Source organism: Phocoena sinus, chromosome 19 (assembly GCF_008692025.1).
Source record: "Phocoena sinus isolate mPhoSin1 chromosome 19, mPhoSin1.pri, whole genome shotgun sequence".
In the NCBI taxonomy this organism is placed as follows: Eukaryota; Metazoa; Chordata; class Mammalia; order Artiodactyla; family Phocoenidae; genus Phocoena; species Phocoena sinus.
In genome coordinates, this window is record NC_045781.1 from 9,970,339 (window position 1) to 9,991,345 (window position 21,007).

Sequence of the window (21,007 nt, forward strand, 5' to 3'; positions counted from 1 at the left end):
GGGGCTGAGAAAGAGGGCGCTGGGGGTTCTGAGTCTGAGGATGGAGGAGGGATAAAAGAGTCTGAGGGAGGAGGTGAGGGTCTGAGGGAGAAGGAGAAGGTCTGAGAAGGACCAAGTGAGGACGGTGGCTCTGAGGGAAGAGGAGAGAGTGGGGGCGGCGGTTGGAGGATGAAAGATCTGAGGGAAGAGGAGGTTTGAAGAGGGTCTGAGGGTGGCGGGGGGAGGAGAAGGGAGGCCTGGAGTCAGCACCGCCCCGCAGCTGTCTCTGATTTCCCAGAATCTTTTGCTGCTCAGGAAAGTCCCAGCTCCCACAGCTGCCTCCCTCCAGTGTCGGGAACGGAGGATGAGGAACCAGGATGGCTCCCCCCTCCTTTCTCCCCTTGCCCCCTGTGCCCTCGGTGGGAAGGACCAGGGTCTCCCCTCTCTGGGCCTTGAGCTCTGGAGGTCCCCCACCGGTAGGGGCGGCCCCTGGATGAGTCCCAGAAACTTCCCAGAGGAGGCCCGGAAGTCCTGCCTGGTGTCTAACCCCTTTCCCTCACACAGGCCACCCTTTGTACCTGTTCAGATCTCCTGCCTCCTACTGCTTCTTCTCCCCTTGTCCTTCCCCAAACGTCCCTGGGGGAGGAAGGGCCACGATTATACCTGTTCAAGGTCCCAAGAGGGAAATGAAGTCCTAGCTAGAAGGCTGTGATCCTGGAACAGCTTTCTTGCTCTTGGTGGGGTTGGGGGGAGAGCTCAGTTTCTCCTGAGAGGAGAAGATTGGGCTGGTCAGACCCTAAGTTCCTGTTGGCTTCATTCCTGGGCCTTCTCTTTGCTTCTGACTGAGGCCTGGGTATAAGTCCTGTCTCGGGCTTTCATTAGCTTTGTCACTTGCAGCAGTTATCTAACCTTACGGAGTCCCAGCTTCCTCATTTATAAAACAGACCAAACCAAGAAGATACGCTTCCATTCTGTACGTCCTGAATTATAAAGTACTCAATACAACGTAGCGGCGATTGTCATTCTTCCTGTGATAACCATTCTTCCTGTTATAACTTGGCATAGGAATAAAAACAATGATTATTATTATTATCGATTAACCCAAATTTTCAACGGCAGGACCCATTTCATTGAGGAAATTAGGATTCAACATGCTGGGCTTAGAGACATGGGTTGGAGCCCTGGCTCTGCCATGTGCTGGCTGTGTGACCTTGGGTAGGTAGCTTTCCCTCTCTGTGCCTTTGTCGTGACTTTATGGTTGGGGGTGATAACAGCTTCTGCCTCTCAGGACTGCTGAGCAGATTGAGACCAGGTGTGCAGAATGAATGGCTGAATGAATGAATGATATCTGTTCTCGTCTCCACGTTGCCTGCCTTCACCCACCAGGCCAGGTCTTTCTTGTCACCATTTTCCACCCAGAGATGACACAAGATGGACATATTCAGTCTAGCTGAGCTCCCACTAGGAATTGACCCACTTCATTCTCTTGACACCTTGTGAGGAAAAGTCAACAAAAATCCCTATTTTACAGAGAAAGAAACAGGCACAAAGGAGCGAAGTCACTGCCTAGGGAAATGTGAGAGACAGGGGGAGTCATGTCTTTAAACCAGGTCTCTGTGACCCCAGCATCCTGGTTGCTGCACCACTTACCTGGGAGGGGTGGTCATTAGCCTTCCCTCTCGGCTCTAATGCTAGACACTTCCTGGGAAGAAATGGTTTAGATGGGGAAACTCAGGCACAGGGGAGGCAAGGTCACGTGCCCTAGGGTCTACACTCTCCCTACAGTGCTCTTCTGCAGGCCAGGGAGGGTTGAGCCAATGGAGAGAAGGTCACATCGCAGCAGGAGGGAATCAAGTTAGCTTTAAGAGAGGCTTGGGGAGAGCAAATGAATTTTGCAGACAGAGGAAAACAGAGACGGTGATCAGGATGGGAAGGGACTTGCCCAAGGTCACACAGCCTCCCGTCTGGGCTCTGGGCTGCAAGTCCACCCTGGGTTGGCAGGCAGCTCTGTTCTCCGAGGCTCCACCCCACCCCCAGGGGTGAGTGCAGGCCAGCTTCCTGGAGCATGCCCTGCACCTCCTGGTTCCTCCCCACCCTGGGGCCTTGGAGGCTACTGGAATCCCTGGCACTAGGCAGGATCAGCCCATCTGGGGCTTGGGCCAAGACTTAATCTTCCCTTTTCTCCCTCTTGCTGGGTCTGCACGCACTTTGCTGAGTCAGAGGATTGCAACATCCTCTCCAGGCGGGCTTTGAGACTGGACACCCTCCCTGGCATTCACTGCCTTGATCAGACAGGGGCGATGCGGCGGGAGAGGTTTGCGGATATCAGCATCTGCCCTGGGCGGGGGTAGGGGGAGTGGTGTTCTGGGAAGGTCAGGTGTAGGGCAGAGGGGTCCCAGTGAGCTGAATGAGGACAGTGTCCTCATCTGTAAATGAGGCTCACTCTTTAATTGTGTGGGTTCAAACCCCAGCTCTGCCACTTAGCAGCTCTGTGACCCTCGGCAAGTGACTTACCTTCTCTGAGCCTCAGTTTCCTCATCTATAAAATGGGGTAAAACCAGCACACGTCTCAAAGGATTGTTGTGAGGGTCAAATGAATTAACACACGTTGGCACAGGCTGGCGTGGAGTAAGTTGTCAGTAAATGGAAGCTGTTATTTTCAAATAATTGCTGTTATTAATATAGGGTATGGGAGGGCTGCCACAGAGGCATGCTGCTTGGATCCTCTTTTAAGAAAGGACTTGTGGCCCAGCTGCCAGGTGTGCAGATGGCTAACAGTTGGCTCCCTCAACTTGGTCTGCCTCAGCTTGCCACCTGGGGACATGGTCTCCCGGGCAACCTCTGGCCATTAACAGAGCCGGGCAGGGTCGGAGGGTCTGACCATTTCCACCCACTGTGGGATTCCTCTCATGGGCAGTCTTTGCTTCAGGGGCTCCCCCTGGGGCTGGCATCACGGCCTGATGGTCCCCCTCCCCAATTCTTCTTCCCCTACCCCCTTTTCTCATAAACATTTTGCCTTCCTAATTGTGTCTGCTTTCTGGGGGACCCCATCCACGACAATCGGTTTTGGAGTCAGACAACCTGAGTGTGAGTATCAGCTCTGCCTGAGTGGCTTTGGAGTGGCGTCTGATCTCTCTTGGCCTCAGTTTCGCCCTCTGAGTCATGGGGATGATAACATGATGGCTGAGAGGATCCAGTGAGTTAGCAATAGCCCCTTCAGCGCTGTTGTCTCCGTCATCCTCATCTGTAAGGAGTGAGACGAATCGAATCTGGGTCTACCTTCCACTCTGCCAGTTTCCAGCCCTGTGGCCCTTGCCAAGTGCTTTGCCCTCTGAGCCTGGTCTGGCCCTCTGGGTCCTGCCTCTTCCATCAGACTAGCTCACTGAGTGGTGTAGCTTGAATCGGCCATCTTACTAGGAGCACTTAATGAGATTAAGTCTCGTCCCCAGTATTAAAGGGCAAGCTATGAATTACCCAGGAGGAAGCTGGTGTCTGCGTCACCCATCAGCCTAGCCACTCCCTGAGATGGATGACCCTCCCTGGATGAACCCCCTCCTTCCCAAGCCCACCTTCCCAGGGCAGAGCACAGAGCCCATCTCTGAGGAAGGGACAGCACCTTCCCTGAAAAGCTGGCCTTTTCCCTGGAAGTCGGTGCCTCCCCAGCCCGAGGCCACAACCTCCCCTGCAGCCACCACAGCTTAAAAACACAGATGCGAAAGTTCCCCAGGCTCCTGGAAAAGCAGGTCACGCCAGGCCCTTCCTCATTTGAGCAGGGGCCCTGGTGGACTCACCTTCCCTGGCCCCAACCGCTGTCCCAGTCTGGGCCACCCCTGCCCTGTAGCACTTTCCCACAAGAGTGAGGATGGGGCAGGCGTGTCTCCACTACCCCTCCTGCCCCGTGGAATCAGGTTGCAGGCTGGGAGCGAGCAAATCACTGCACTGAAGCCTCCCAGCTGCTCAACCCTGGGTAGGCTCGGTTTCTACATCTGAAAGACTGGGGCTGGTCACCTGGAGCCCTGGGTCTGGGCTGGCTGGTGACAGCTGGGGTACACGAGACCTCTGACTGTCAGGCTTACTGTGGGAGGTGGGAGTGAGGGTTGGCTTGTGGCATCTCCTTTGGACATTACCCACCTCTGAACTTGTCACTTTGGCCTCCTGTGATCACACGGTCACAGGACATTCGCTTGCTTCTGGGAAAATTGTATCGTGTGTTTCAGATCCCAAATTCTCTTCTGTGGCTTCTCACCGCACCCTCCTGCCCCAGCCTCAGGAATTTTGCCCCCTGGAGAACCAAGTCATCTGAGGAACGGAGAGGTGTGGAATCGTGGGATGAAAAAGAATATATATTTTAAAATTATGGACCATAATGTGGAGAATTGCATGACATAGAATGTTCCATTTTGTGAACAGTTAGGCTCAGAAATGGTTCTGCCATTTCCTCAGAAGCCTCTTCAGGCCTCTTCCAAATCAGAACTCACTTGCCTCTCCCTCCTCTCAAGGTAACTCATTCTTTTTTTTTTTTTTAGATTTTTAAAATTTTACTTATTTATTTTTGGCTGCGTTGGGTCTTTGTCGAGGCTCTCAGGTTCCCTCTAGTTGTGGCGAGCAGGGGCTACTCTTCACTGCAGTGCGTGGGCTTCCCACTGTGGTGGCTTCCCTTGTTGCGGAGCATGGGCTCTAGGTGCACGGACTTCAGTAGTTGTGGCTTGCGGGCTCAGTAGTTGTGGCACATGTGCTTTGTTGCTCTGCCGCACGTGGGATCTTCCCGGACCAGGGCTCGAACCTGTATCCCCTGTATTGGCAGGCGGATTCTTAACCACTGCGCCCCGGGGAAGCCCAAGGTAACTCATTCTTTTATGCTTCTATTGCTTTCCTTTTACTACCTGTGAATACACACTTGACCACTACAGTTTTGAATTCATTTATTTATTTATTTTGCAGGACTGAAACTGTCTTTATTCACATAAGACATGGTTGTGTACATAGAAAATCCCATATCTATGAAAAGCCACCATAATAATTCAGCAAGTCTTAGAATATTAGGTCAATTTACAAACGTCAACTGTATTTCTTTTCTTTAATTTATTTTTTTATTATTTAAATTTTTTTTAATTAAAAAAAATTTTTATTTTATATTGGAGTAGAGTTGATTTACAATGTTGTGTTAGTTTCAGGTGTACAGCAAAGTGATTCAGATAGATATATATATATATTCTTTTTCAGATTCTTTTCCCTTATTGGTTATTACAAAATATTGAGTATAGTTCCCTGTGCTATACAGTAGGTCCTTGTTGGTTATCTATTTTATATATAGTAGTGTGTATACGTTAATCCCCAACTCCTGATTTATCCCACCCCTACCCCCATCCCCACAGTTTTGAACCTTAGGTCTGGCTTCCTGTACTCAATCTTATTATGTCTGTGACGTTCACTCATATTCTTACGTCTGTTGGATTGCCTTCATTTCCATGACAGTGTATCTCTCTCTTGCATGGAAAACCACAGTTTGTGTATCCATTCTCCTGTTGATGGGTATATGAGTGGTCTCCAGATTCTGCCTCTTTTGACAATGCTGTGTGCGTCTCCTGGCACCCATGAGTACACGCATTTTCCCCCAGAATCCAAGAGTGGAATTGTTGGGGCATAGGGTGTGCAGATGTCCAGCTGTGGAAGATACAGTCAGACAGTTTTGCACCAAGTTTCACTCCCATCTCCAATGTCTGCTGTGAGTTCTCCTTGCCCCACATCCTTGTCAGCACTGGATCTGGCCAGACTTTGAAAATACGAGTCATCCCGTTATTCGTGCCTGTGTGCGAATCTCGTAGTGGTTATAATTTGCAATTCCTCACCCCTTAATGAGGTTGAGTCCACTGTCCACTTGAATCCAAGCACACAGAATCTTTAGGACAAAAAAACTCTAGCTCCTTAGATAAACCATAATGGAAAAGAATCTGGAAAAGAATATATATATGTATGTATAACCGAATCACTTTGCTGTACGGAAGAAATTAACACAACATTGGAAATCAACTATACTTCAATTAAAAAAAAAACAACAACAGCTCTGGGGCCTTAGAATCTCAGGGGCAAAGAATTCTAGAGTCCCAGACTTTTAGGAACAAGGCATTCCAGAATCCTCCTTTGAGTAATGGGGATTGGTCATGTCTTTAACTCATAAGGTTGGGGACAGGATGAAAGTGCATAGTGAACGCTCAGGAAGTGTGGTTTCCCCAAGGCAGGAATTTCATCCATTTTATTCTTTTCTGTGTTTGTCACCTCACACAGGATAGAGGCTCAATAAATATTTACTGAATGGATGAATCTGAGACTCCAAGGATCCAAGATACTTGCCATGGTGGAACTTTAGGAGCAAAGACGAACAGAATTTAAATAATAAAGAATGATCAGGTCAGAGAGTCTTAGGAACTAAAGAATGATCAAAAAGCATCTTTGACAAACCTAAGACTCACTGCTTTAATGCTTTAGAAACGAGGAAGCTCCATTGGCAGAGGCCTCCTAGCTCTTGGAAGGGTCTCAGGTGGGACCTAAAAGACAAGGCCTCTGCCTTCTCATCCTACTTGTACCTGCTTCTCCATGTGGCTCTGACAGCCACCCGATTCCCAGCGCTTCCACTCACCCTTCCGGCCTCTTCCCGCCTCGTCCTCCCTGCACACATGGATGGATTTTGAGAGAGCTATTCCTGCCTGGGGCGTGAGTGGGAGAAAGTCCAGGCTCCTGCCCCAGAGGCCCTGAACCAGGCACCACCTCCCTCCTGCCTTATCTCCCACTGCTCTGCCCTCACCCACACCCCAGCTTTCAGCAGCGGCCTTTCCCCCCACCCTCCTGCCCACACACGCCCCTTTCACTTCAGCCTCAAAAATCCATCTCTCGCACAGAGATCCAAACCAGGGCACACAGCAGATGTTCAATCAACATATCAGGGCTCAGCTCTGGCAGCCTGTCCTCCAGGAAGCCCTCCCTGATTTCTCTCCATAGGTTGGGTCGTGCCCCCCTCTGGATTCCACAGCCGAAGTCCCAGCCATTCCGGGATGTCACTGTCTCGGGGCAGATCAATCTCCCCTACGTGTGAGACTGTGAGGGCAGGCAAGGGGCTGTACATACCCAAACTCTTTCCCGAACAGCTGAGACTGAAGGGAACTGATCTGTCAGCTCCATCTGACTATTGAAAAAGACTTTCTTACAATGCTCTGAATTGTGCACCCCTGATGCCATCCCTCTGGGACCCAGGGATGGCTATCCTCGCTTTTCTAGGTCAACAAGGAGTGCCCAGTGGTTCAAAGGGACTCAGGTAAGGCCTGACAGTGCTCAGCCCAGGACCTGCCCTCCTGAGACACAGGAGCCATTGTCAGCGGCTCAGCTGTCTGCCCCCAGTTTCACCCTAAAGCCTTATAAAGCCCTTCTGTTTTGTTTGTAAACATTTCTTGCGTGTGCTTGTGTACCTGTGTACCCACGGTGAGACCGGAGACCTCAGCACCCACCTCCTCCCCGAATCCCTCTTCCTTCACCGGAGGCACAGAGAGGTTAGGGGCTTTGCCTAAGGTCCCACAGCCAGGGAAGGGCAGTGGGAGATAGGATTTTTAAAACCTTATCGAGGGGACTTCCCTGGTGGCGCAGTGGTTAAAAATCTGCCTGCCAGTGCAGGGGACACGGGTTCGAGCCCTGGTCCGGGAAGATCCCACATGCCATGGAGCAACTAAGCCCGTGCGCCACAACTACTGAGCCCACGTGCCACAACTACTGAAGCCCGCATGCCTAGGGCCCGTGCTCCACAACAAGAGAAGCCACTGCAATGAGAAGCCAGCGCACCACAACAAAGAGTAGCCCCCGCTCACCGCAACTAGAGAAAGCCCGTGCACAGCAACGAAGACCCAATGCAGCCAAAAATAAGTAAATAAACAAAAACCCCAAACTTTATTGAGGTGTAATTTACAATACAATAGATACAATAGAATGCACTCATTTTAAGTGTGTACCAAGGACGGGTTCTGATAAAAGTTTATAGTCGTATTATCGCATCACAAGCAAGATATAGGAGAATTCCATCGCCCCAAAACTACCCCTATTCCCCTTTGCAGTCAAACCCTCCTTTCATCCCCAAACCCTGGCAGCCACCAGTCTGTTTTTTTTTATTCCTATAGTTTTGCTTTTCTAGAATGTCATATAAATGGGATCATACATTATGTACCCTTTTAGAAAAACTCGTGAAAGAATTTGCATACAGTAAAATTCACTCTTTTCTCTCTACTGTTCTATAAGCTTTGTGACACGCATGCAGTAGTCACCGCCAGAATCAAAATGCAGATGGTTTCCATTACCCCCAAAATCCCCTTCTGCTGGCCCTCTGTGGTCACACCCTTCCCCCACCCCACCCTCACAACCGTAGATCTGCTTTCTGTCACTATTCAGAATGTCTTGTAAATGAAATGATAGAGACTTCTGCGTCTCCCTTCTCTGGCTCAGTTTAATGCATCTGCGATTCACTCAGGTTGGCATATCAGAAGCGTGTTGGATTTTATTGCCACGTGTGGATAGATCACAGTTTGCTTCTCCATCTACCAGCTGAAGAACCTCTAGGCTGTTTCCAGCTGTTGGCTGATTCTGAAGAGAGCTGCTAGAAACATGCGCGTATAGGTTTTTTGTGTGTGTGTCCAGAGGTTTTTATTTCTCTTGGGTAAGTACCCAGGAATGAAATTGCTGGGTCACATGAGAAGTGTATACTTAACCTCTGGGGAGATTGGCAAACTGTCTTCCAAAGTGGCTACTCCGGTTTGCATGCCCAACAGCAGGGCGTGAGAGATCTGATTGCAGAACCACGATGTGAGTCCGGCTCTGAGACGGATCTGAGGGCTTGGCCACCAAGCCACACCGCTCCTGGAAAACAATGATTGCAACAAAAGCTCTTTCCCCCTTGGTCACCATGCATGCAGTTGCTTAAAAAGAAAAAGAATGAGGAAGCGATTCTGGACTGATGTGGTGTGCTCCCCTTGATGTGTTGCTAGGAGGAAAGTGCAGAACAGGATAAGAGTGTGTGCCGTTTGTGGAAAGAGGGGAGGGGGAGGACATATATCTACATATTTTCTTGTCCGTGCGTAGACTATCTCTGGGATAAAACACAAGAAACTGGGAGATGGGAACAACACTGGGGAGGGGAGGGGCAGGGGTCACTACCATTTTGTGCTTTTTGGATTTTGAAACTTGTGAATGTCTTACAGGTTCAAAATAGATGCATGCAATCCATTTATTCCACCAACAGGTATTTCAGGCCTTGCCCTGGTGGTGAACAAATAAGGTCTGGTGCTTGGGGAGTCAGAGTCTAGTTCTCAAGACAGATTGTCAGTATGACAAGGAAAATATAAACAATGTCAAGTATTTGCTGTGGAGAAAAAAAGCTGTCAAGGGACTGGGTTGGTGGGGGAGAGATGGGCAGTGGTTTGAAGTGTTTTTTAAATCCAGAGGCCCATATAAGGAGTGACATTTGGGAGGGGAGAGAAGGAGCCATATGGGCATCTGGGGGAAGAATGTGCCAGGCTGAGGGAACAGAAAGTGCAAAGGCCCTGAGGTGGATTGTGCTGACTGAGGCCAGTGTGGCTGCAGTTCAGTGAGCAGAGGGGAGAGTGGAAGTGAGACTGGGGAGATGAGGGCAGGAGGAGGGTTGAACAGATCATTTGGGTCTTGTGATTCACTACAGGGACTTTGGCTTTTATTCAGAGGGACCTGGGAGCCATGGGAGGGTCCCGAGCAGGGGATGGACGTGATCCGACTGAGGATTTAACAGGGTCCCTCTGGCTGCATGAGGGCGGGGGGCAAGGACAGAGGCAGGGAGCCCAGTGAGGAGAAGACTGCAATGGTCCAGGCCATAGGCGATGTGATGGTGGCTGGGCCAGGATGCAGGCAGTGGTGATGGGGAGAAGTGAATTAATTCAGAGGCTACTTTGAAGGTGGACACCCCAATACATCTTATTTCTACCTGTGATAGGGGCTGTGTGGAGAGGTACAGGGAACCAGGAGAGGGAGGAATGAGAGGACCAGGCCTGGTTTGTGGAGATCGGGGAAGACATCCTTGGGGCCTTGATGTTTCAGCTGAGACCTAAAGCAGCTGGGGAAGCGCTTGAAAGAGGAGAACACCAGGATCTTTCAGAAAAATAGAAAGGAGGGTAGAGACAAGCAGTGGTCAGGCCACACAGTGCCCAGGAGGCCTGGAGCTGAGGTGCAGCCCATGGGCTTTCTCTCGAGAGTACTGGGGAGCCATAGCAGGTTCTAAGCAGGGGTCAGGGTTGAATTTTGTTTGGTTGTATGTTTTTTTTTTTTGCCAAACTTCGAGTGGCTTGTGGGATCTCAGTTCCCTGACCCGGGATTGAATCTGTGCCCCCTGCAGCGGAAGCGTGGAGCGCTAACCACTGGACCAAAGGGAATTCCCAAGGACTGAGTTTTGGAAAGACCCCTCTGGCCGTGCAGGGGGACTGGCTGTACCTCAAGACAGCGGGTGGCTTGGGTTGGGAGGGTATGTGAAGGAGGAGTGAAGAGGATCAATTCCAGAGATTTAGGAGGCAACCTCCTGGGGAAGGCAGATGGTGGGGTCCAGGCTGACTTCCGGGGTCACCATGCCACTGTCCCAAGGGTTTCTCACGTACGAACTCAGAGAGTCTTCACAACACCCACAGAAGCATCCCCTTTTCACAGCTGGGGAAACAGGCTTGGAGAGGCTGCAAAGTTCCCAGTCCAAGGCCACACAGTTGGGAAAGGGTGGGGAGAATTGAACCCTTTCCCTCCACGAGGCCAGGATGAGGCCCTGCCCATCCCCCACCCACCCTGCTGCCCTCCAGGGGCGTCCTCTGGCGGGGTTAAGCCACCACCTCTCACTCCCTCCGTAGCCAGAGCCCCAAGCCCAGCTCTGGACTTTATCCCCAGCCGCCTGCCCGCGCCAATAAAAGGCGGGCAAGCGGAGCCAGGGCCTGTGGGCAAAATTCCCCTACTCCCAGTGCCAGGGGAGTTACCCAGGGCGCGGAGGGAGGGCAAAGGGTAGGTGCGAAGAAGGGAGCAAAGGGGGAAGGCGAGCGTCTGCAGCTCGACCAGGCTGTGCTGCCTTGCTGCTCGGTACCTCAGTTTACCTCTTGGTAAAATGGGCATGGCTCCTTCGATGGACGGAAGAAGGACTTGCAACAACAGAGGAATCTTCCCTTCTGGTCTAACTGGGAGCCAAAGTTTCCCAAGTCTGACGGCGACGACAAGGAGCTCCAGCCTGCTGGGGACGATAAAGCACCCCCATCAAGTCTGATGAGAGAGACAGGATCTCCCAAATAAGATAGAGAAGATAAGCCCCATTTCCCTGGATGGAGAACAGGTGTCTAGTCTGGTTTTCCCGTCTGTTGGGGGAAGGTAAGGAGGACCCATTCTGATGTGTGAGATGATGAGTTTCTAATCTGAGGGAGGAGACAGGTAGCCCCAGTCTGATGGGGGAGGTAAGAATCCCCCCACCCCTCCATGACCCCGAAGTGGGAAACAAGAGGCTCCAGTCTGAGCTTCCAACGTGAGGAGAGATAAAGGATGCCTGCTGCGGCTCAGCCAGCTCTTTCCTGAGTCCCTGGGTTCCAAGCAGCACCTGAATGCTTGAAATGCCACCATTAGCAAGCCCCAGCTCTGGAGGGGGCAGGACCAAGGGACACAGAGGCAAAGGGCACGTGGGATTTGCTTCTTGGACCCAGAGGCTGTTCTGCTGGGCTCTGGGCCTGACCCCACTATGTGAGCTCAGACTTGGCTGGTGGGATCCTGGCGCCACCTAGTGGTTGCTTCAGACCAGGCCTCGCATTCAGAGCTGGAGGAGAGCCCCCAGGTGGTCAGGATCCCCTCCTTCAGACCTCCTCCACACCCCCGGAAAAAAGAAACCCGTCTGTGATTTTGAGGCTTCATCGTGTTCATCCTCCAGGTGGCTGGGGGGCAGTGTCTTTCTGACATAAGTTTATTCCTGTCTCTCTTCTGCTCACAAATTTTCCGTGGCTCCCCAGTGCCTTGGAGGGAAGCCCACACAAGTGCTGCGAGGCTGGCCTCTCTAGCCTCTCCCAAAGCATTCTGTGCTTCAGCAGAACGTGAGTAGTTTTGGGAGCATGTCCTACTCAGAACTCCCCTTCAGGCCTTCACACAGGCTGTTCCCTCTGCCTGGAACACCCTTCCCTGCCTCTTAGCATCTCTTATTCTCCTCCTTCAGGTCTTGGAGGAGAGGCCTCCTCCTCCAGGAGCCCCTCCCTGACACCCCGAGTCAGGGTCACAGTCCCATGGGGAGGGCTATGTCCCCAAAGGGCTTGACACTAGCTACAAACTCCAGGAAATGTTTGTTTGAATGAGTGAGTGAGTGAATGAATGAATGAATGCCAGGCTAAAGAGTTTGCCAGAGCAGCCATAGGAGAGTTTAATCAGAGGGGGACAAGGTCAGACTTAGAAGTCCCCGGGTTCCCTCTTTCTTTTTTAAAATTTATTTTATTTTTATATTTATTTATTTTTGGCTGTGTTGGGTCTTCGTTGCTGTGCATAGGCTTTCTCTAGTTGTGGCGAGCGGGGGCTACTCTTCATTGTGGTGCATGGGCTTCTCATTGCAGTGGCTTCTCTTGTTGCGGAGCACGGGCTCTAGGCACGCGGGCTTCAGTAGTTGTGGCACATGGGCTCAGTAGTTGTGGCACGCGGGCTCTAGAGCACAGGCTCAGTAGTTGTGGTGCACGGGCTTAGTTGCTCCGTGGCATGTAGGATCTTCCTGGACCAGGGCTCGAACCCATGTCCCCTGCATTGGCAGGCGGATTCTTAACCACTGTGCCACCAGGGAAGCCCCCCAGGTTCCCTCTTAATCCTGGGCCTTTGCGTATGCTGTTCCGTCTGTCTGGAACATTTGCATTTATCACCTCCCTTTCATCCTCTAGGTCTCAGTGAGCCATCCCCTCCTCCAGGAGGTCCTCCCTGACCCCCCGGCTGGGTCAGGCATCCCCCAACCCAGACTCCTGGGCTCCCTCATCTCAGCCCTGACAAATGCTGGGTTGTCACTGTCTGTGACAGGTCTGTCTCCCCTACCGGGTCCTGGGAGGACGGGACTGGGTTCTTTTCACCCATTGCCCTCTCCTCGGAACTTACAACAGAGGCATCCTTCGGTCAGGACCTGGGTTTCAATCCCGACTTCCCCATTCGTGGAGAGTCTCGGGTGAGCGTGGGCCTCTCCTGGAGCCCCAGTTTTCTCGTGAGAAATGTGAAAAGAATGGTCGGTTCCTCCCCCAGCCTTCCAGGGCTGTGGTGGGACATGGAGAAGACGAGACCCTGGGTCCTGAGCTGACCGCGTGCCGGGTGACTGTGGGTGACCCACTTCCCCTTTTGGGGCCCATCTGGCTGGATGAATGGGTGGCAGGGGCCCCATCCTGTCGGGACAGTTTAGGAGGCCAGCGCGGGGCTTCCCAAGGCAGGAGGGTTAGGGACAGGCAGAGGGAAGAGGTGTCTGCTGGGTTAGGGGAAAACCAGCCTTCCCCATCATAGAACGGATGATGGGAGGGAAACTAACAAAGCCGGCTCCACCCGGGTGTGAAGGGAAGTTGGGGGAGAGGATAAGGGGCCCCGGGAGGTGGGTGAAAACCACAGTCCACAACTTGTGCCAACTTCCCTCCCGGAGCCTGTATGCCTTGGGTTCCAGGCCGTCTGCCTGATCACTGGCCTCTGAAATGTCACACGTCTTCATTCCAACCTCAGATCCCACTCTGCCTGCAGCCTTCCAGTCTCATGCATGGCAGCCCCATCCTGTGTCTGCTCAGGGAAAATCTTAGAGATCCCTTCAACTCCTCTTTTCCCTCCCACCAAGTGCAGCCCATCGGCGAATGCAGCTGGCTCCACCTGCAAAATCTATCCCCACCCCCACAGCCACCACCCTGGTCCAGCTGCCATCACCTACTGTCACCACTGCTGTTGCCTCCTCAGTGGGTTCCCTGCCCTTGTCTGCTTGCAACAGTCTCTTCCAAGAGGCGGCCAGAGGGATCCTATTAGGACCTGAGTCAGAGCCCATCCAGCCTCTGCTCGGAGCCCTCCTGGGGCTCCCACCTCACTCGAGGTGACGGCCAAGGCCCTCACCGCAGGCTGCAAGGCCCTGCACAATCCCTGTTCCCCTCTGCCCTCACCTCCTCCACTTTTCCCACATTTACTCCACTCCTGCCACACTGGCTTGACTCTGCTTTCCTGCCTCCTGGCCTTTGCCCATCCTGTGCCCTTCGTTTGAAATGCTTTCCCTGCCAACTTTCCACCCAGCTCCTCTGACCTTTCAGGTCTCACCTTGTGATAGGTTGAGTAATGCCCCCCAAAGAGATCCAGGTCTGAATCCCTGGAACCTGGAAATGTTACCTGCAAATAGATGACCAAAGGGACTGGGTAGATGGAGAGATTATCCTGCATTAGCTGGGTGGGCCCTCAATGTAATCACAAGTGTCTTTTAAGAAGGAGGGAGAGAGAGACTTGACTGCAGAAGAGATGGTGATATGACAAGAAGAGCAGAGGTGGGAGGGATGCAGCCACAGCTGAGGAATGCTGGCAGCCACTAGAAGCTGGAAGAGGCAAGGAACGGATTTTTTCCTGGAGGCTCCAGAAGGATCCAGCCCTGTGGACACCTTGATGTGAGCCCTGTAAGACTGACTCCTTTCGGACTTCAGACCTCGAGAACTGTAAGAGGATACATTTCTGCTGTTTTAAGTCACCAAGTCTGCAACAATTTGTTACAGCAGCCGCAGGAAACTGATACACACTTTATATATCATCCCAGGGAGGCTGCTTTGGAGCCTCCACCTAAATTACAGGGTCCGGTGTTTCTCTCTCAGAATCCACCCTTTTCCATCAGAGCCTCCTGACCCTTTGTAATGACCTTTTAACACCTGTCCCCCGCTCTGGGTTATGAACTCTGTGTGAGGCCAGGATCCCACCTGTCTTGGTCAGTATGAGCTCCCGTGACCTTGCACGGGACCTGCTGAGGGTACGCACTCAACAGATATTGGTCAGATTCATCCATCTATTATACTTATCAAGTATTTATTGAGTACCAAGTGTTTGCCTGGCACTGTTCTTGGAAGTGGGGGGTGCAGACAGTGATTCTGCCCTTGTGTCACTCCTTATTATGAACTGAATGTTTGTGTCCTCTCCCAAATTCATATGTGGAAGCCCTAACCCCCAATGTGCGTGTATTTGGGAGTGGAGCCTATAAGGAAGTAATTAAGGATGGGGTCCTGAGCTGATAGGATTAGTGTCCTTATAAGAGGAGACCCCAGAGAGCTTGCCCTCTCTCTGTTCCCATGAGAGCACATGGTGAGATGGACCCACCTGCAAGACGCAAGAAGAGGACTCACACTAAAACCTACCTTGCTGGCACCTTGATCTTGGACTTCCCAGCCTCTTGAACTGTGAGAAATAAATGTTTGTTATTTAAGCCACCCTGTCTGTGGTAGTTTGTTACTGCAGCCTGAGCTGACTCAGATACCCTTCAGCACGTATTGTCTCTCCATTGTTCTTTTTCCTCATTCCACACTGCTTTACGTATTACGACTATGGTGGTTTAAAAATACTCCATCGAAAGGTGGAGACTAATACCCCTCCTCTTGAATGTGGCTGGATGTAGTGACTTGCTTCTAGTTGGTAGAATATGGCGGAGGTGATGGTGTGTGGCTTCTGAGACCAAGTCATGAAGGCACTGTGGCTTCCTCCTTGTTCGCCCATGGGACAACTCACTCTGGGAGAATTCAGCTGCCTTGTCATGAGACTTCTACGGAGAGGTCTATGTGGCAAGGAACTGAGGCCTCCTGCCAACAGCCATGTGAACGAGCCAGGAGGCAGATCCTCCAGTCCCAGCCAAGCCTTCAGATGACTGTAACCCTGCCAACCTCTTTTTTTTTTTTTTTTTTTCCAACCTCTTAACTGTACCCTCACCAGAGACCTTGAGTAAGAACTATCCAGCCAAGGGACTTCCCTGGCAGACCAGTGGTTAAGACTCTGTGCTACAGGGGGCATGAGTTTTTGATCCCTCGTTGGGGAACTAAGATCCCACATGCCACAAGGCATGGCCAAAAACAAAAACAAACTATCCAGCCAAGCCACTCTCGGATTCTTGACTCACAGAAACCTTGAGATAATAAGGTGCTGAGTGTTGGGGTAATTTGTTATGCAGTAGTAGATAGCTGATACAATAATAGCTCTACAGTGTGTTTGTTATCTGGTAGGGCAAGTCTCCTTATCATTATTACTGCTATTTATTGAACACATATTGTGTGCCAAGCACTGATTTAAGGTGATAGACAAAAGAAGGAAAATTCCTGCCTCATGGAGCTCATAGTCTGGTGGAAAAGACAGATAATGAACAAGTGAAGAAGAAATATACAATATGCCGTTCCCTGATGGTCTAGTGGTTAGGATTCGGCACTTTCACTGTAGAGGCCTGGGTCAATCCCTGGTCAGGGAACTGAGATCCCACAAGCCATGCGCCTGGCCAAAAACAAAAAAAAAAAAGAAAAGAAAAGAAATATATAATATGAAGTGGAACATGTGTGTGTCATAAATGATCTGAAGAACAGAGCTAGACAACGTTGGGTGTTGGGGGGTTTGAGCATAGACCTTAATGGAGTGATTCAGGCATCCACAGTGAGAACATTCCTGGCAGAGGGAAAGGCCAGTGCAAAGGCCCTGAGGCAGGAGTTGTGTGGTTTCTTCAAACAATAGCCAGGAGGCCAGTGTGGCCAGAGTGGAGTGAGAGGAAAGGAGAGGAGGAGGGGAAGGACTGTGATCCATAGGGGAGGTGATTCCAGAAAGGTGACCTTACCTCTGGGGGCACCTGACACCTGCTTCTGAAGGCCACTGTGGGAACTCAGGGAGCTTCTGCCTGTGGTTAGTGGAACGGGTGAGGCTCTTTGGCTGCCCTGGTCCTGTGCAACCTCGAGGGGCTGGGATGACCTCTCTGGACTCTGCAGTGTGTGTCAGGCTGGACTGGAGTTGACCAGACTCCCTGCTTGGTTCCCAAAGTCCAGCCTTGGCACCCTGGTGCCAGGCACCCCCTCTTCCCTCCTCCTCTTCCTTCTTCTCACCATCCTCCTCCTCCCTCACCTCCTCCTTCCTATTCTATCCTCATCCCTCCTTCCTCTTTCTCACCTCCTCCCTCTCTCTCTCCATCCTGAATCAACATTCCAGCCCAGGGGAGAAAAACAGGGCAGGCTTCCTTCCTCTTCCTGGCGGGGCTCCAGAGACTGACTGGGCCATTGTGTGTTTTGGCCTCAAGGTCAACCCTAAACCCCACCCCTGCCCTCCCCATTGCAGAAAGGTTACTTGAGAAAAGGCACCTTGGGTGAGGGGGAGGGATGGGGGAGAGAGAGGCACAGACGGCTCTGGAAGTCTGGCCTGGCTCCCACCTGTGGCTAGTGGAATCTGAGGGCCCCAAGAGGACCCCAAGCACCCTCTGGGCTTTGTGGGGGAGGGAGATGGGGAGCCGCTATGAGCCCCTTGGGGCAGAAGAGAGTCCCAGTCTTCAGCTTCAGTCTGAAACCTGTGAGTGATCCTGGGCCAAACCCTGGCCCTGCCCCTTCCTGGCTGAGTGACTTTGGGTAAGTTACCTCCCTCTCTTTGTGCCTTACTTTCCTTTTTTTTGTCCAACCGTCCCCCGCATCTGGTTCCCCCGACTTGCCAGCTGACAAAAATCACCCAGGCTATTTATTTTAAGAAATCCAGTTTCCAGGTCCCTTCCCTGGAGACACAGATTTCCTGGGCCCAGGCAGAGACCCTGGGAGGTGTATTTTTAATAAACAGCTAGGAGACTGGGAAAGGGGGCCCCAGTTCAAAGGGAGGCTGTGAGAAGCAAGTCAGGGAATCTGTGTGCTGAGGCCACGTTTCCTCGGGATTCTCTTTTTTGGCTGCACCATGAGGCTTTCAGGATCTTAATTCCTGATCAGGGATGGAACCCCACCCCAGGCAGTGAAGCGCCAAGTCCTAACCACTGGACCTCCAGAAATTCCTCATTATTTTTTATTTTTAAATCAAAAAAACGTTCAGCATCAGGATTCTGAAAGCTTATACACGGGTATTACTTTTCTTGTAAGCCATTTTCAGGTGATTACAATTGCCCATAAATTGTATTTCCATCCTGTATTCCATAAAATGAGGGAAACCTGTACCGCAGGGTAATTAAGTCCCCCAGGAAGAAGGTATTATAGAAAAAGGGTTATATTTGGCTTTTCCATCAGCCTGTTGCCCAAACCTAACACCCGAGTGAGTTAAAAAGCATTTATCAAGCATTTATGTAACTAGATTCTTTCCTCGTATTGACTCATTTAATTTTTTCAAACAGTCCTAGGAGGTGGGTACTATTACTATCTCTGTTTTACAGCGAGGAAAAGCCACATTGCCTGGAGTCCCTCAGCTCAGGTGGCCACCTCAGCTCCATCTGGGCTCTGAGCCTGCACCCCTGCCTGGCCGGCCCTGCTGAGGAGTGATGGGGACTCCTCAGCTATAGCCTTCCTCCCAGCAGCTGTGGGAATTATGGAACATGAGTGGGGTTTGGCTCTCTGGGCCTCAGTTTCCTCACCTGTTAAAATGGAGGAACTGCCAGTGATACTCATGAGGGTTCTTGCAGGAATTCACTGAGATAGAGATACAAAGGAACCAAATCAAAGAGGGGGATTGGACTGCCTGGAGGATTCAGTTCAGAAGCCCAGAGAGGCCTAGTGGGACAGGAGACTTGGTCCTGGGGACATCTGAGCCTCCACACCCTGAGGAAATGGGATCTGGCTTGACCTAGAAAACTGAAGCTGCTACCCCTCTCCCCTCCTTTGGCCCCTCCCGCTGGCCTCATTCTGCCTTGCACAAAGCAAGCCCCCGCTGGAACACAACCCCAGTCTTTCCCCAAATCCTGGTTACTGTGTCTGGGGCTATTTCGCTTTGGGCTTAGGTGAGAAAGGCGATTTTGTTCAGCTTGGAAGGTAGGAGTTCCAAGGTGTGTCATGGCAGAGCCTACCAGCTGCCCACTGGGATCCACCCTTCCTGTCTTCCTTGAGAGCAGGACCTTGAAGTTCTTTGGAGCAGCAATATACCCAGGGAAAGGACTACATGTCCCAGCCTCCCTTGCAGCTAGGGTGGCCACATGACTAAGAGCTGGTCAATCAGATGTAAGTGGAAGTTGTAGGGTGGGGAAAGTTCCTTAAAAGGGGCACAGTCCATAATGGGGCATGGGGCTTCTTTACCCTTTGTCCCCCTCTTTCTGCTTCCTGCATGGAACATGGATGAGGCAGCTGTGACTCCAGCAGCCATCTTGGACCATGAGGTGATCAAGAGAATAGAAGCCCCAAGCTAAGAATGATAGAGCAAAAAGACAGAACGAGCTGTGTCCCTAATTGACACTGTGGACAATCTGCTTGATTACCCTTTTATGTGAGAGAGAAATAATCTTCTATCCATGTAAGCTACTCTTACATGTACCAGTTTCTCTTTTATCTTATATATTAATGTCCTCTCTCTTTGTTATTTGTGTTATTTCCAGTCTCTCTTACTAGCCACTGAAGAAAAATTCTAACTGATATATATGTTACTGACTCTCTTGTGAATATGGAGGGGTGGGGAGAATATGGACACTATTTCCCATTTTGGGGCTGTTCCTGTTGTTGGAGTTGAGTATGGGCTTAAATCTATCCTCACTTCCTAGCTGTGCCATTGCCTGGAAACCTCATATTGGAGAACACTGATTTAGCTAATAACTTTCAAACTCCATGGAGCTCCCTTAGTGCCCACTCAGGTGGGGCAGAGTCAGTGGACAGAACTTTTAGCTCTCTCCTTCCTTCGTTGGCCAGAATTGGTCACAGGGCGACCAATAGCTGCAAAGCAGTTGGGGAAAGTGAGTACCTGACATTTTCAGCTTCTTTTATGGGAGGCAGTGCCTGCCATCATGAAAGAGGAGAGGCGAGTGGCTGTTGGGGAACTATTCTCTTCCCTCAATATATATATTTATTGAGCATCTAACCTGCTCTACTTCAATCAGAACAGTTTCTCTTTTATTTTATATATTAGTCTCCTCTGTCTCTTGTCATACTTGCAAAAAGTTTGTCTATTTCATTGGTATTTTCAAAGAACCAGCTTTAGGCTTTATTGACTAACTCTATGTTTTATTTTAGACTTCATCCATTTCTGCTTTTACTTTTCTTAATTCCTTACCTTTTAACTTTGGTTTATTTCATGGACTTTTTCTAGTTTCTTGAGTGGCAACCTTATTTTGCTCAATTTCAAAATCTTTTCTTTTTAGTACTCTCAATGCCTTTAAGCATTTAAGGTTATCATTCCCCCTCCAAGTGCAGCTTTGGCCATATCCCACAGTTTTTCTCTCTCTCTCTCTCTCTCTCTCTCTCTCTCTCTCTCTCTCTCTATATATATATATATATATATATATATAATGTTTTCACTGGCAATTGATTCTGGTTGGTATTTTGCATTTTAATTGCTTCTAATCTAAGTATTATTTAAATTTAAGGATATTTTTCAAAAATGTGTAGAAATTAGGTGAGAGAGAGGACTATAGCTTTTGAATTGATATCTACTTTTATTGCATTGCTATTTTAAATAATATATTGACCTACCACGTAAGTTCACATTTGAAGAAAGGGCTCTGAGGGTAATAAAATGGTTTGGAAAACTCTAGTCTATCCTAAGTCCACACATTTTTGCTGATGGACAAATTGAGAGTCTAGTGAATCCATAGCAAATGCAGGATTCTAACCCAGATTTTTTTTTTTTTTTTTTTTTTTTGCGGTATGCCGGCCTCTCACTGTTGTGGCCTCTCCCGTTGCGGAGCACAGGCTCCAGACGCGCAGGCTCAGCGGCCATGGCTCACGGGCCCAGCCGCTCCGCGGCATGTGGGATCCTCCCAGACCGGGGCACGAACCTGTGTCCCCTGCATCAGCAGGCGGACTCTCAACCACTGCGCCACCAGGGAAGCCCTAACCCAGATTTTATAACCCTCATTCTGGGAGCCTTTCACCAC